The sequence below is a fragment of the Drosophila novamexicana genome, unplaced genomic scaffold (assembly GCF_003285875.2).
Source record: "Drosophila novamexicana strain 15010-1031.04,08,12 unplaced genomic scaffold, DnovRS2.1 tig00002190-arrow-arrow-pilon, whole genome shotgun sequence".
In the NCBI taxonomy this organism is placed as follows: Eukaryota; Metazoa; Arthropoda; class Insecta; order Diptera; family Drosophilidae; genus Drosophila; species Drosophila novamexicana.
In genome coordinates this window covers 12,501-30,000 of record NW_020824955.1, presented here as the reverse complement: position 1 = coordinate 30,000, position 17,500 = coordinate 12,501, and the positions used below count along the sequence as shown (strand labels likewise).

The following is a 17,500-nucleotide window of genomic DNA, read 5'->3' as shown; positions in this document are numbered from 1 at the left end:
CCCTCACCAACAAGATGGACAAGATGGACTGGCAAGCCGAGCCACGTGCTATACAGCTCATTAAAACTAGCAGCACCAAGAGGAAGAAGACCAACACCAGACCAAGCAACCCTGACTCTGAGAATTCGAGCTGCACTAGCGAACCTGGAGAAATAAGGAGGAAGCACGCGCGCAAACAGCACAAACAGCCTTCCCGCGTACACCTACCAGACGGACCAAGCACCAGCAAAGCTGCTAGAGAAAATCTAAGAAGTAACAGATTTGCTTCACTCTCTACAGATGAAGACGACGAAGAATCTTCGGCCAGCGATGACTCCACTGAAGTCATAGGACTAGCTAAGGGCCAACCAAATAAGGAGCTTGCTAAAGAACCTAAGACGATCAAGCCACCACCGATTTTTATTCCAGACGTGACCAATATCAAAGCGCTTACCAATGCCATAACTGGCGCCCTTGGCAAAGCAGTAGAAGTTACATATAAAGCCACTAAAAACAACAACATTAGAGTAATGACGCAAGATAAAGCTAGCTTCACTGCACTTAAGGCATTTCTCAATGAAAATAACAAACGGTATCAGACCTTTCAGCCCAGAGACGAAAGAGCCTACCGGATAGTGGTCAAAGGCCTGCACCACTCTACTGAGCTGGACGAGATCAAGGAAGGTTTAAGCAACTACGGGCACGAAGTAAGAGACCTGTATAACCTCACACAAAAAAGCACAAAAAAACCCCTAAACATATTCTTCGTAAATCTCGAGCCGGCGAAAAATAACAAAGAGGCATACAAAATCAAAAGGCTTTGCTGCTCTGTGGTTACAGTCGAGCCCCCACTGAAGTTTAACGATGTCCCCCAATGCTATCGCTGCCAAGGATACGGACACACTCAAAGATACTGTCACCTGGAACATAGATGTGTGAAATGTGGAGGCGGACACTCCACGTCGGAATGCTCAAAGAAAAGCAGTGACCCGGCCTTCTGCCTGCACTGCCAGGGTCCCCATGTGGCCTCATATAAAGGATGCCCAGCCTATAAGAAGGCAAAAAGCCTCTTAACGGCAAACAGACAGACAGCTCCAAGAGATGGACTGCCCCTAAACTCCAGCAAAGTGAATGCAAACATTAGTTTTGCTAAGGCTGCAAAGAGCACCTACGAGGCAAATCAAGCTCCCTGCCCGGATTCACAGCCGGACAATCAACTTAATGCGATAGTGACAAGGCTAGAGGTCATGTTTGAAAAAATGATGGATAAAATACTAGGTCAAATGACACAGATGCTGGAAACTGTTTGCTCCACATTATGCAAGAAGGTTTAGAGATCACGATCTGGAATGCTAACGGCCTGTGCAAAAACAGGCCTGAGGTTGAGCTTTACTGCAAGACCAAAAATACTGAAATTCTCCTCATATCCGAAACCCATTTCTCTGAAAGATCTTACTTCTGCCTGCGAGGCTACGACCTGATCTCAGCCAATCACCCCAACGGAAGAGCCCGCGGCGGAGCTGCCATTCTAATTCGTAGCAACATAAGTTATGAGATCCTGCCCCCTACTCTGGAGGAGTGGATCCAGTGCGCAAAAATAAGAGTGAGTACCACGCTGGGAGACGTCACAATAGCCGCTGCCTACTGCCCCCCCAAGCACAATGCTAGGGACGAAGAATTCGGGACGCTACTGGACAGCCTAGGCACAAGGTTTCTAATAGGCGGAGACTTCAACGCAAAGCACACCTGGTGGGGCTCCAGAACAAACAACCCTAAAGGCTACGCGCTGTTCAGGCAAGCCCGCTTAAGAAGCCTCGACTGCCACAGTACAGGCGCACCTACATACTGGCCTACAGACCCATATAAGGTGCCAGACGTCCTGGACATCGCGATAACTCGTGATTTGGATACTGGCAGAATCCAAGTCAGAGAAGTAGAGGACCTCCTATCTGATCACAGCGCCATAGCCATCTCTGTATTTGCTGCAGCCATGCGGAAGTCTGCCCGCAAGAAGCTTATATATAAAGCCACTGATATTGGCAAATATCAAACCTGGCTGGACAGCTGCACCAATCCCAGCCCCCCACTGAATAGCCCGGAGGACATCGAAGCGGCAGTCACAGAGCTAACAACTCATATCCACAACGCGGCGTCACATGCGGCGCCAAGACTCTCAAACCGGCCCAGAGTTGAAAATAGAGACGTTCACCTCTGGTCACAACAAGTGGCCGAGCTGCTTGCTGAAAAAAGGCGTCTGAGGCGGGTCTGGTTCCTGTCCAGGAACCCAAGGGACAAGACAGTCCTAAATAGAATCACCAAGGAACTGAAAGAGACACTCAAGATTCTGAGAAAAGATGCCCTAGATAGTTTTCTCACGCAGCTTGCCCCTAACGACTCACAACACAATCTGTGGCAAGTAACCAAGCACATTAAAAAGCCACAGAAAAGAATCAACCCAGTAAGAAAAACTGATGGCAGTTGGTGTAGAACGGAAACTGACAGAGCCAATGCTTTTGCCGAACACTTAGAAACTGTATTCACCCCTTTCAGCAGGTGCACGCCAGACGAAGCAGCCGAAACTGCACACCAGCTAAGTGTACCGCCCGAAGGAACGGAAACGATTCCACCGGTACATGAAGAGGAGATAGCGGAATACATAACTGCGCTAAACAACAAAAAAGCCCCAGGCGATGATGGTATCAATGCAATGGCATTAAAGCTACTACCGCAAAGAAGCATCTCGTTCATCACCAAAATATATAACAGATGCATGGAAATCGGCTACTTCCCAGCGCAATGGAAAAGTGCGCAAGTAGTAATGATACCTAAGCCTGGTAAACCTGAAGCTAATCTGGCCTCCTATCGCCCGATTAGTTTACTGCCAGCGCTCTCCAAGATACTAGAAAGAGTATTTTTGAGTAGAGTTTTGTCAGTATTGGACGAGGCCGGTCTGATCCCGGATCACCAATTTGGCTTCAGGCGCTGTCACGGAACCCCGGAACAATGCCACAGAGTTGTTCAAACTATCCTCGACGCGTTTGAGGAGAAAAAATATTGCTACGCCGTATTCCTCGATGTCAAACAAGCCTTTGACAGAGTTTGGCATCCTGGGCTCCTGCAAAAGCTCAAGGGTAACCTCCCACACGCCTACTTCTTGTTTCTTGCTTCATATCTGGAGAACCGAACATTCCGAGTTAAATGCGGGGAAGCAGTGTCCAACACCAAACACATTCATGCTGGTGTCCCTCAAGGAAGTGTTCTGGGTCCGCTGCTCTATAACGTATACACAGCTGACTTGCCCGTCACTGGGAACCCAAACGTGCGCGTTGCCACGTACGCCGACGACACGGCATTTCTCACCATCTCGGAATCACCTGGCGAAGCTAGCTCACTGATGCAGATGCAATTGAACCTCGTCAACGACTGGCAAAAGCGGTGGAACATTACAGTCAATGGCGACAAGTCAACTGCGACAACCTTTGCACTCCGCTCGGGTAACTGTCCACCAGTTCAACTAGACGGAGTCACAATACCAGAAGAACCCAATCCTAAATATCTGGGAATAACGCTAGACAGGAAACTCACCTGGAGAGCACACCTAATAAAAAAGCGAAACCAGTGTGAGCAGCGACTAAAAGCCTACTACTGGCTTATGGGCAGGAGATCAAGGCTTTCCACCTCCTCCAAGATTCTGACCTACAAGGCGATCATCAGACCAATCTGGACCTATGGAATCCAGCTCTGGGGTACAGCCAGCAAGTCCAATATCCGGATCATCCAAACATTCGAAAACAAATCATTACGCATCGCTACAAACGCACATATATATCATGATAACGCCACTATCCACGATGTTCTCAAGTTCCCCTGGGTAAAAGACGAAATTGCCAAAAGCAGCAGACGATATATCAATCGATTACACAACCATCCAAACACACTAACCATTTGTCTGCTAGACAACAGACAACAAAGGAGAAGACTCTGCAGAGCCCACCCACTGGATCTCCCATGGGACAATATAGCCATTTGACCTTCTGTCATGGAATAACATAGCCATTTAACTCTCTCTAAGAACAACAGCTATACTAAGTTCAATACATGAAATACACATAAGCTAAGTTTATAATTATACAATTTAATGGTTGTCCACGAAGGATAGTATTAAATCAATAAAAAAAAAAAGGGAAAAAAAAAAAAAAAAAAAAAAAAAATGAATAGGTTTTTTGACACGTCATCTATAATGGCGATATTTTTTCCAAATGCTACCATTCACCTTAAGGTCATCATGTACTAATTTAATAATACATTTATATAACTTCATTATTCTTTTTATTTTAACATAATTGACTTATGCCGGCAAGGCAACACTCCACAGTCATATGAATTTACCGTATTTAAAATTTTTCATATGACATGCCTTGCTCGACACCACTCCCTATATAGGTTTTTTGACACGTCATCTATAATGGCGATATTTTTTCCAAATGCTACCATTCACCTTAAGGTCATCATGTACTAATTTAATAATACATTTATATAACTTCATTATTCTTTTTATTTTAATATAATTGACTTATGCCGGCAAGGCAACACTCCACAGTCATATGAATTTACCATATTTAAAATTTTTCATATGACATGCCTTGCTCGACACCACTCCCTATATAGGTTTTTTGACACGTCATCTATAATGGCGATATTTTTTCCATATGCTACCATTCACCTTAAGGTCATCATGTACTAATTTAATAATACATTTATATAACTTCATTATTCTTTTTATTTTAATATAATTGACTTATGCCGGCAAGGCAACACTCCACAGTCATATGAATTTACCATATTTAAAATTTTTCATATGACATGCCTTGCTCGACACCACTCCCTATAAAGGTTTTTTGACACGTCATCTATAATGGCGATATTTTTTCCAAATGCTACCATTCACCTTAAGGTCATCATGTACTAATTTAATAATACATTTATATAACTTCATTATTCTTTTTATTTTAATATAATTGACTTATGCCGGCAAGGCAACACTCCACAGTCATATGAATTTACCATATTTAAAATTTTTCATATGACATGCCTTGCTCGACACCACTCCCTATATAGGTTTTTTGACATGTCATCTATAATGGCGATATTTTTTCCAAATGCTACCATTCACCTTAAGGTCATCATGTACTAATTTAATAATACATTTATATAACTTCATTATTCTTTTTATTTTAATATAATTGACTTATACCGGCAAGGCAACACTCCACAGTCATATGAATTTACCATATTTAAAATTTTTCTTATGACATGCCTTGCTCGACACCACTCCCTATATAGGTTTTTTGACACATCATCTATAATGGCGATATTTTTTCCAAATGCTACCATTCACCTTAAGGTCATCATGTACTAATTTAATAATACATTTATATAACTTCATTATTCTTTTTATTTGAACATAATTGACTTATGCCGGCAAGGCAACACTCCACAGTCATATGAATTTACCGTATTTAAAATTTTTCATATGACATGCCTTGCTTGACACCACTCCCTATATAGGTTTTTTGACACGTCATCTATAATGGCGATATTTTTTCCAAATGCTACCATTCACCTTAAGGTCATCATGTACTAATTTAATAATACATTTATATAACTTAATTATTCTTTTTATTTTAACATAATTGACTTATGCCGGCAAGGCAACACTCCACAGTCATATGAATTTACCGTATTTAAAATTTTTCATATGACATGCCTTGCTTGACACCACTCCCTATATAGGTTTTTTGACACGTCATCTTTAATGGCGATATTTTTTCCAAATGCTACCATTCACCTTAAGGTCATCATGTACTAATTTAATAATACATTTATATAACTTCATTATTCTTTTTATTTTAACATAATTGACTTATGCCGGCAAGGCAACACTCCGCATTCATATGAATTTACCGTATTTAAAATTTTTCATATGACATGCCTTGCTCGACACCACTCCCTATATAGGTTTTTTGACACGTCATCTTTAATGGCGCTATTTTTTCCAAATGCTACCATTCACCGTATATTTTTCATGTACTTATTTTATAATAATTCATATTATTTTCATATAATATAAGTTGATAAAGATTATATATAATATATATAAAGATTAATATTAATAATCGCTTACAATATATAAAAATTTCATAATCACAATTATTATCCAATGTGCAATTAACTCTTGTGTATTTTTATATAGTTTAGAAATGTCATTGTTATTTTATTATTATTATATATAGTTTAATGTTGTTTTAGTTACAATTCAATTATGTATGTTAATATAGAATAGTCTTCAATTTTTGTATAAGTAATATTTAGAAATATTTCTTCATCCAGCAATTTCTTTATCACCTTTATAAAATTAAATTTTGTTTTAGAAGAGGCTGATTTCCATCCGCCAATTTCATATTTTCATTATATATATTTTAACATTGCATTATTTATTGTATATATATTTTGTTCTATGTTATATGCTTTCCTCAAAAATAATTGAAGTTTTAATACTGGTACCAATTTTATATATTTTCGTTTATCCAAAAATTTAAAAATATTGTATATGACTGAATGACATTTTATAGATCTCTATACTCCCCCTTATAATTGAAGCTTAAATTTAGTTATTGTGTATATATATATTTCATATATTCCATCCGTCAATTCCATATTTTCATATATATATATATATATATATATATATCAATATTGCCTTAAGTATTGTATACATATATATTGTTTTATCATATATGCTTTCCTCAATAATAATTGAAGTTTTAATTGATGTATTGTTGTGTAAATATATTTTTCATATATTCCATCCGTCCATTCCATATTTTCATATATTTTATATATATCAATATTGCCTTAAGTATTGTATACATATATATTGTTTTATCTTATATGCTTTCCTCAATAATAATTGATGTTTTTAATTCATGTATTGTTCATATATATTTTTCATATATTCCATCCGTCAATTCCATATTTTCATATATATATATATCAATATTGCCTTAAGAATTGTATATATATATATATATTTTTCTGTCTTATATGCTTTCCTCAATAATAATTGAAGTCTTAATTCATGTATTGTTGTGTATATATATTTTTCATATATTCCATCCGTCAATTCCATATATTCATATATATATCAATATTGCCTTAAGTATTGTATATATATATATTGTTCTATCTTATATGCTTTCCTCAATAATAATTAAAGTTTTTATATTTAGGTATTGTGTATATATATGTTTCATATATTCCATCCGTCAATTCCATATTTTCATATATATATATATATCAATATTGCCTTAAGTATTGTATATATATATATATATTTTTCTGTCTTATATGCTTTCCTCAATAATAATTGAAGTCTTAATTCATGTATTGTTGTGTATATATATTTTTCATATATTCCATCCGTCAATTCCATATATTCATATATATATCAATATTGCCTTAAGTATTGTATATATATATATTGTTCTATCTTATATGCTTTCCTCAATAATAATTAAAGTTTTTATATTTAGGTATTGTGTATATATATGTTTCATATATTCCATCCGTCAATTCCATATTTTCATATATATATATATATCAATATTGCCTTAAGTATTGTATATATATATATATATTATTCAATGTTAAATATTAAATATTTGAGAGCAACATAGATGAACTTTCGTACAGTAGGCATACATACATAAAAAAATATATAACAACTATAAATTGATAATATATTTTAAGCGAATGTATAACCCATTTATACGAATTATGTTCGTCTAGTGTTGCTTTTTATCGAATCATCAAGCAAAGGATAAGCTTCAGTGGATCGCAGTATGGCAGCTGCTCAACCACTTACAACACCTTGCCTGTTACAAAAGTCGTTTACAATTGATTCTAGGCTTTGTCATTGTATTAAATAATGTTTTAAAATATAACTAGCGCGGCATCAGGTGATCGAAGATCCTCCCAATTTACTATGTTATAAATAACATTGGCATCACATCCATTGTCGTTAATAAAATAAATTAAAAACTTTTAATGGTTTAGAAGCCATACAATGCAAATTGCCCCTTATTTATCATTGCAGTCCAGCACGGATACGACCTTAGAGGCGTTCAGGCATAATCCAACGGACGTAGCGTCATACCACTGTTCGCTCGAACAAGTATTGTGCCATTGGTCCGTACCTGCGGTTCCTCTCGTACTACGCAGGAATGCTGTCGCAACAACGTTTTGTCATTAGTAGGGTAAAACTAACCTGTCTCACGACGGTCTAAACCCAGCTCACGTTCCCTTGCATGGGTGAACAATCCAACGCTTGGTGAATTTTGCTTCACAATGATAGGAAGAGCCGACATCGAAGGATCAAAAAGCGACGTCGCTATGAACGCTTGGCCGCCACAAGCCAGTTATCCCTATGGTAACTTTTCTGACACCTCTTGTTAAAAACTCTTTAAACCAAAAGGATCGATAGGCCGAGCTTTTGCTGTCCCTGTGTGTACTGAACACCGAGATCAAGTCAGCATTTGCCCTTTTGCTCTATGTGTGGTTTCTGTCCGCACTGAGCTGGCCTTGGGACACCTCCGTTATTATTTGAGAGATGTACCGCCCCAGTCAAACTCCCTACCTGGCAATGTCCTTGAATTGGATCATACCTGAGTAATTGGAGTTATACCAAATTTTTAAATCAATAATACATAAATGCATTCTCTCATTAAAGAATTTGTTTGCGATTATATAACAAACTCGTGATACTTTGATCAAGAAGCTTGCATCAAAACCCAATACCATAAGACATAATAATTATATCCGTATAATGGCTAGGAAATGATACACGTTCCATTTAATCAAGTAAGTAAGGAAACAATAAGAGTAGTGGTATTTCATTGTCGATACCAAACCGAAGTCTAATATCTCCCACTTATTCTACACCTCTTATGTCTCCTTACACTGCCAGATTAGAGTCAAGCTCAAAAGGGTCTTCTTTCCCCGCTAATTATTCCAAGCCCGTTCCCTTGGCTGTGGTTTCGCTAGATAGTAGATAGGGACATGAAAGTCAGTGGGCTTAACGTGAGCACCTGCCACGATGGCTTAATCTCACGGTTCCTAGTATAGGATTAATTCAAGCGTCAATCACCGCCCCCTTGGAACAATTCCGCAGGTACCAATTAAAGACACGACTGTTTGGTTGTGACTTCTACCTTGGTTTGGCACGAGGACTATCTAAGCCTCTTCCGAAATCTGGATTACGGAACCCGGTTGTATAACGCAACTCCACGTCGAGCAAGCTCTACCCGCATTTGGGTGTTAAACCACAACCACCACGATACTCCCCGAAGGGCCGCACCAACTAACCAGGACGGAACAAGTTCCGTGGGCTCCTGGTTACCCGTGGTACCAGATTAAAGACCTCTGGTCAGGCCTCGTACCAGAAGGGCACTTCCAATTTAAACTCCAAAACAGTTAAGGGTTGGTGGCCCCAGACAACACAATGTTCAACAAAATGCCCATTCAGACACACCCCCACGTTCGTACCCCACCATTCGTACCCCCACATTCGTACATCTACCATCCATCTTCATTCATACAATTCCTTCCTGCAATTGCAAACGTCGCCTGGAAAATGCAGCTCTCGCAAACTCACTCATTCTTCTAACCCTATCACTAGTGGAGAGTGATTGACTTACGTCAAACCCGCCACTAACCTCACTTATACCCATCCCCCTCAGATCTCGAAGATCTGCATACCTTGTGCACTCACAGAGAACATGCTCCCATGTCTCAGCAGCCGAGCCACAACGGCATTCTGGACTGTCATAAAGGCTCCTCGAATGCAAGAATGCATTGAGGGAACCGTGACCAGTCAACAGGAATCCAAGACTCAGGCCGAACCCAAAGTCTGGTCGGCTGCCGGCAAATGTAACCTCCCGTATAAACCGATGAGTGACACGCCCATTCACGCTTGTGTCCCATCTGACTTGCCAGTCAGACAGAACACACTCTTCCACCAATCTCTTGCATTCACTAAGCCCTAAACTCTCCACATCCCTATCTGCTAGCCAATCATTCTGCAGCAATGGCAGCCGCCTCTTGATCCTGTATATCAAGGCTCGACGCCTGATCTCCAAGTCAAGAGGGGCTACTCCTAACAGTACCTGCATTGCCTCCGTAGAGACAGTGCGGCACACAGGCAAACAACCTAACAGAAGCACTCTCTGGCAAGCCAGCACTTTCTTTCTGCCAACCACAGTCGTGACCGCCTTGCACCATACAGACGATCCATATGCTGCACATGCAGCAAACAGACCCTCATAGATGGTGCGGACAGCACGTCTGCTTAGGCCCCAATCAGTCCTCAAAATACGACGCACTTGCCCCACCAAACCAAGTAGCCGGGCCTTGAGACCAGCGATATGAGGAGTGAAACACATCCTCTCGCCGAAGGTTATGCCGAGGTATTTCACCTCAGACGCATACCTCACATTCACTCCATTCAGTCTGACAATGGGTGGCCGACTAGCTGCCAATCTGCCCTTGAGCAGCATTGACACTGTCTTGTCCATTGCAAGACTGACCCCAACACTTTCACCCCACTCATACACAGTGCGCAAGCACATACCCGCATTCGTTTCGATCTCAAGACGCGACCGACCCTCAATCAAGACGAGCAGATCGTCCGCATACGCACAACACTTACACATCTGCTCGAGCTGCACTAGCAAGGGGTCCATCATGAGGTTCCAAATGAATGGGCCACAGATAGATCCCTGCGGACAGCCACGAACCACATCCACGCTCACACATTCACTCCGCCCTACAGCACACGCACGTCTGCCAGAGAAATAGCTCTTCCAGAGAGCTAATTCTCGGCACCCGCATTCATCCAACCTTCTCAAAACACTCGCCCAACTCAGGTAGTCGAAAGCACCTTTAAAATCAACAAAGATGCCCAAGACATACGTGGAGCTGCTAGCCTCAACAGAGTCACTAACATACCTCCACGCATCCTCAACACATCTGCCCTGCCTAAAACCAAATTGCCTGTCAGACATTTGGTCACTCATTCTCTCCTGAAGCCTTTCTACCATAATCCTTTCCAGAACTTTTCCAAGAACCGGAAGAAGACTGATGCCCCGAAAAGATCTAGGATTGCTCCTGATCCTGTCAGGCGACTTCAGGAGCACTATCACTCTCGCACACTTCCATTCACTGGGGAAATAACCCTCATTCAGACACTTCGCATACATCGCTTTCATATATTCTGGAATTGACTTCCAGACACTTTTACACATTTCTCCAGTGAATCCATCCATACCAGGGGACTTCCTCGACTTTAACCTCGAGAAAGCCACCTCCAACTCACTATCCAGAAGCGGATCAACAGGACTAACCACACTAGGTGGTGAGTCCTGATGATCCGCTCTGGGGAAGAATTCATTCAACAAGACATTCATACAATCCCTCCATGCCGTTAACTGAACGTTACCAACACGGAGGCTACTTACATCCGTTTCCCTGCCTCTACCTCGAACTATTTTATAAGCACGACCCCAGGGGTCATCCTTATTGCGCTCCAGGAAAGAGCGCCACTCATCTTCTTTCACCTTTACAAGCATTTGCTTGTATTCATTCATACACCGACTATATTCAATCCTGAGTTGGGCTGCACCATCCGCATTGGTAGCTCTGGCCCTTTGGAATCGCTTCCGCAGAGACCGGACCATCCGCCGCTTGGTGCTCAACTGATTCGTCCACCACTTCACATGCTTGAGGTTGACCTTACGGTGCCTCTCAAACATGCGATCATTCGCATCAGTTATCCACCTATTCACACATACGACCTGCTCATCCACATTCAAATCATTAAATGCATTAAGCGGAACTTGCGTTGCCGCCTCCTGCACAATGAGCCCATGAAGGGACCAATTCACACTACAAGTGCGCCAGCGATTACCCCCAACACTTTCATTCCTTGTAATAGTGTGTGTGACAACAATCTCAATCGGATTGTGGTCACTCACACCAAGCCCACCTAGTACACACCAATGAAAAGCATACATACTCATTGCTACCGCATTCACTAGAGTAACATCAATGTCACTCTGACCCACCGGACCCGCAAACGTGTACCACTCACTGGGTTCGTTAACGACCCGAACATCCTGGGACACGGCCCACTCGGCTAGCATCTCACCCCGTGTGTGGTTCGAATACCCAGACGAATGTCTGGATACCTTACTGAACCACATGGGAGATGATGCATTCGCATCAAGACCAAGGATGACTGGTACGCTACTAACCAGTAGTAGCACCTCATCCAAGTAAGCAATGTATGGTTCGAGGGGATCCCCGAACTTACAATACATGCTTACTACAAAAATCCTGCCAAAACTGCCGCTAAGGCTCACACACACCCCCCAGTCAGTTGAACTCACCAAAGTGCATTCAATACTGACATCATTCACAATGACAGCGGAGTTGGCCCTGCTGTCAGGAAATACTCGCATACATGCGGGCAATCCCCTTACGCAACCTCCGGTCGCGTAGGGTTCCTGCAGCAGGGCAACGACGCTGCCCCTTTCACACATCATAGCCCCCACATCACACATAGCTGCATACGACCTTTGACAATTCAGCTGAAGAAATCTGCTAGACATTTTAATGTCTAGCATTCGCCCGCGCAACAATCGCCCCGTATATGGGACAGGCTAGAGACATCATCAGATGTCCCGACGGCTTCCCCTTAAAGGAGCAATTGCGGCAATTCAGTGCATTGCTGCACTGAGCCACACGGTGACCCATCTGGCCGCAGCGACGGCAAACGTCCTCTTTGGCTCTGCACTCCGCCACCTTATGGTCGAAGCCAAGGCAGCGGTAGCATCCCGGTACCAGGTCAAAACTTCTCACTCTAAACGAAAACCATTTTATGTAGCAGCGTCCGATTTCTAAAAGGGACTGCATGGCCACCACAGCACCCTCGAGGACTATATTAACTGCAACATTACCTCCCACCGCCCATGGCTTACTTGTCATCCGGACACCTTTCTTGAAGGCTTCAAGTGACATTTTGTCCTTTAAGTTCATCTCGTAAAGGTCACCCATGAACTCGTCAGGGGTGATTTGCGAGTGAACGCCCTGAACCACAACTTTCGGCCCTAATTTATCATTCACACACACTTCCAATCCCACCTCGTTGAACTTTGTGTTCTCCACAATTTTCTCACGCTCGGCGACCGATGGAGTCCGAATTAACGCACCTCCATCCCTTAGAGGTTTCACCTCATGAATCCGCACGCCAAGAGAGGGACCTACCTCCTTCACCACCTGCTCAACCACGTCCTTAGCGGTTTTGCCAGCAGCCTTGCTGCGCACAACCAAGGACCAGGTCTCGACTGGCCGAGGCATCTCCGGGGTAGACGGCGCTGCCGACCTGGGACCCCCTCTGGCGGCGTTCACCGACGAAGCCCGCGCTTGGCCGGCTGGAACATGCAAAGCATGCGAAACGCCTGCATCCCCGCAAACGGCCTCCAAGCGCCCCTGCAGCCGCTCATTCTGCGCCACAAGCGCGAACAAGAGCTGCTCATACTGCCCAGTATAATCAACTAACTTGCAAATGAGCGACCCCGTGGCTCTCTCCTTGAGTGCAAGCTGCAATAAAGCTCCCGTTATCCCCTTCATCTGCTCGACAGCTGTTCCTTTCCGCTTCCTCAAAGCCGCCGCACTTGTCGACGGCCCCTCCACGGCAGGTTCAGACACATTCACAGCGCTCGCGGCATGAGGAACGGCAAAAACCCGCTCCTCCACACTTGCACCCGCTGCTCCAGGCGAGCCATCTGCGGCTCCCGCGGGAACAGCGCTCCCCTCTCGCGCACCAACTGAGCTGACAGCGCTTTCGGAAGTTGCCTTCCTCAGGCGCTGCTTGCTCCTCCGCCTTACCTCGCTGTTCGATGACGACTCCGACAAGGCCACCTCATCATCCGACGTCATCCTACAATTTTCAAAAGTCCCCTTCTCAGCGGGCTTCTTTTTGCGTGGCGGCATCGCCCGCAGGTGTGCGCTTATCTATTTAATATATAAATAGAACGCACACACACACACACACACGTAGAAGCTGGCGGTTTCACACACACACACGAACGCCTGTTGCTCACGCAGCAACGACGTAAACAAAGCAATAAAACTTTATTGCCGATAAGCGCACAAAATGTAAACAAGATACCGTTGCTTGAAAGCACCGTTATCTTTAGATTGTTCGCGAAGCGAGCGATGAAATAAGCACGTCTGTTCCCAACGACCGTCTGAAACGAACTGAGTAGATAGGGACAGTAGGAATCTCGTTAATCCATTCATGCGCGTCACTAATTAGATGACGAGGCATTTGGCTACCTTAAGAGAGTCATAGTTACTCCCGCCGTTGACCCGCGCTTACTTGAATTTCTTCACTTTGACATTCAGAGCACTGGGCAGAAATCACATTGTGTCAACACCCGCTAGGGCCATCACAATGCTTTGTTTTAATTAGACAGTCGGATTCCCCAAGTCCGTGCCAGTTCTGAATTGATTGTTAATTGATAATCGTTATAATTTAAAAGAACTAATTGGTTGCCCAACTAGTATTCTTAAAAATTTTAGCAAGAAAGTTCCACAATTGGCTACGTAACTAAACTATCCGGGGAACAAGAAACTACCATAAATGATAGAAACTTTATTTACCCAGAACGAGCACATAAACCATGTTATTGTTTCCCAATCAAGCCCGACTATCTCAATCTTCAGAGCCAATCCTTATCCCGAAGTTACGGATCTAATTTGCCGACTTCCCTTACCTACATTATTCTATCGACTAGAGACTCTTCACCTTGGAGACCAGCTGCGGATATTGGTACGGCCTGTTGAGAAGTTTGCGTGTCCCCACCATAAATTTTCAAGGTCCGAGGAGAAAATATCGACACAACAGTATATGTCATGCTCTTCTAGCCCATCTACCATATCTCTCTGCGAAAGACTTCCATGGTAGTACGGCTATAAAACAGAAAAGAAAACTCTTCCGATACCTCTCGACGGCTTCTTTATGGTCGTTCCTGTTGCCAGGATGAGCACGAGGCCCATATTTAATAACAAACGGATACTCAACAGGTTACGGAATTGGAACCGTATTCCCTTTCGTTCAAAATTATTCAAGTGTATAAAAATCGGTTAGATGACAAATATATTTAGATTTTTCTTTACTTGAAAATTTTCGGCTTTCGCCTTGAACTTAGGACCGACTAACTCGTGATCAACCACTGTTCACACGAAACCCTTCTCCACTTCAGTCCTCCAAGGTCTCATTCGATTATTTGCTACTACCACCAAGATCTGTACCAATAGCGGCTCCATGCAGGCTTACGCCAAACACTTCTATGCACACCATTGTACCTTCCTACTCACTAAAGTTTCAAAATTTATATTACAAGTAATATAAACCATCTACTTTAGCGGTAATGTATAGGTATACAACTTAAGCGCCATCCATTTTAAGGGCTAGTTGCTTCGGCAGGTGAGTTGTTACACACTCCTTAGCGGATTTCGACTTCCATGATCACCGTCCTGCTGTTTTAAGCAACCAACGCCTTTCATGGTTTCTGTATGAGTTGTTAATTTGGGCACCGTAACATTACGTTTGGTTCATCCCACAGCGCCAGTTCTGCTTACCAAAAGTGGCCCACTGGGCACATTATATCATAACCTTAAACTTCATATCAAGAAAGTTAAGGTTCTTACCCATTTAAAGTTTGAGAATAGGTTAAGATCGTTTCGACCCTAAGGCCTCTAATCATTCGCTTTACCAGATAAGATTATTTTATACAACAGTTAAATGCACCAGCTATCCTGAGGGAAACTTCGGAAGGAACCAGCTACTAGATGGTTCGATTGGTCTTTCGCCCCTATACTCAATTCTGACAATCGATTTGCACGTCAGAACTGTTTCGGTCTTCCATCAGGGTTTCCCCTGACTTCAACCTGATCAAGTATAGTTCACCATCTTTCGGGTCACAGCATATATGCTCAAGGTACGTTCCAGTTAGAGGCATAAATAATATAAATATTATTATACATAACTATATAGAGCGCCCCGGGATTGCGTTAATTAACTATAAATAGTTAAAAAACTAATCCCATTAATAGTCAAGTTAATTACGCTATTAGGTTTATATCCCAATAACTTGCACATATGTTAGACTCCTTGGTCCGTGTTTCAAGACGGGTCCCGAAGGTATCCTGAATCTTTCGCATTGTTAATCATACAAATGCATATAATAAACACAAATATCAATGATAATTATGCCATTATATAATTCCGAAAAATTAACGCACTGTAATCATATAAATCTATCAGCACTTTATCAAATTTATATCTTTTATTTTATGTTAAAATGCAAGCATATAATTCAAATAAGCAATCAGACATAATTTTATGATAAATATTTATGCTAATAGATTACAATGTCCTTATATGGAAAAAATGCACACTATTATTATAATATTGTTTAAAATATTACAATTCTAATGATGAATTTTCCATAACGGATATTCAGGTTCATCGGGCTTAACCTCTAAGCAGTTTCACGTACTATTTAACTCTCTATTCAGAGTTCTTTTCAACTTTCCCTCACGGTACTTGTTTACTATCGGTCTCATGGTTATATTTAGTTTTAGATGGAGTTTACCACCCACTTAGTGCTGCACTATCAAGCAACACGACTCTTTGGAAACACCATCTAGTAATCATTAACGTTATACGGGCCTGGCACCCTCTATGGGTAAATGGCCTCATTTAAGAAGGACTTAAATCGTTAACTTCTCATACTAGAATATTGATGTTCCGTACACTGCATCTCACATTTGCCATATAGACAAAGTGACTTAGTGCTGAACTGATTTCTTTTCGCTCGCCGCTACTAAGAAAATCCTTGTTAGTTTCTTTTCCTCCCCTAATTAATATGCTTAAATTCAGGGGGTAGTCCCATATGAGTTGAGGTTGTATAAAACAATGTTAATTGAACATTATTTATTGTTCAATATAATGGGTAATACTTTTGTTCTGAAGTTCCATAAATTTTACAAGAATTCTTTTATCACACATCATTAATAAGAGACAATTCTAGATGAAGGAAAAATGTATTTTTCTTTTATGCTAGACATTCCTCAGTATTATTTGATTTGAAAAAAGAAAATATAATTCTTCAGTTTTCTCATACAAAATATACAATGAGTAGTACATCCATATATATATTAATATTATGAATATATTATGCATATCAGGGACACACATAATCTATCCAATAATATACCATATGCTTAAAACTTCGAAAAATTTTAAACAACTTAATTAGCAAAGTCTTACAACCCTCAACCATATGTAGTCCAAGCAGCACTATAAAATTAATTAAAGTACATAACAGCATGGACT

The 17,500-nt window shown here is 41.7% G+C and overlaps 1 non-coding gene and 1 pseudogene across 1 annotated transcript in view; both read right to left on the bottom strand.

The window, feature by feature from the left end:
- Positions 1-7,839: 7,839 nt before the first annotated feature.
- Positions 7,840-17,071, bottom strand: LOC115769033 (annotated as a pseudogene).
- A 362-nt stretch (positions 17,072-17,433) lies between these two features.
- LOC115769029 overlaps positions 17,434-17,500 on the bottom strand; it is a 179-nt gene continuing 112 nt past the window's right edge. Inside the window, exon 1 of the ribosomal RNA XR_004018687.1 lies at positions 17,434-17,500. This exon is cut by the window's right edge and continues 112 nt beyond it. This is a non-coding gene — a ribosomal RNA (5.8S ribosomal RNA).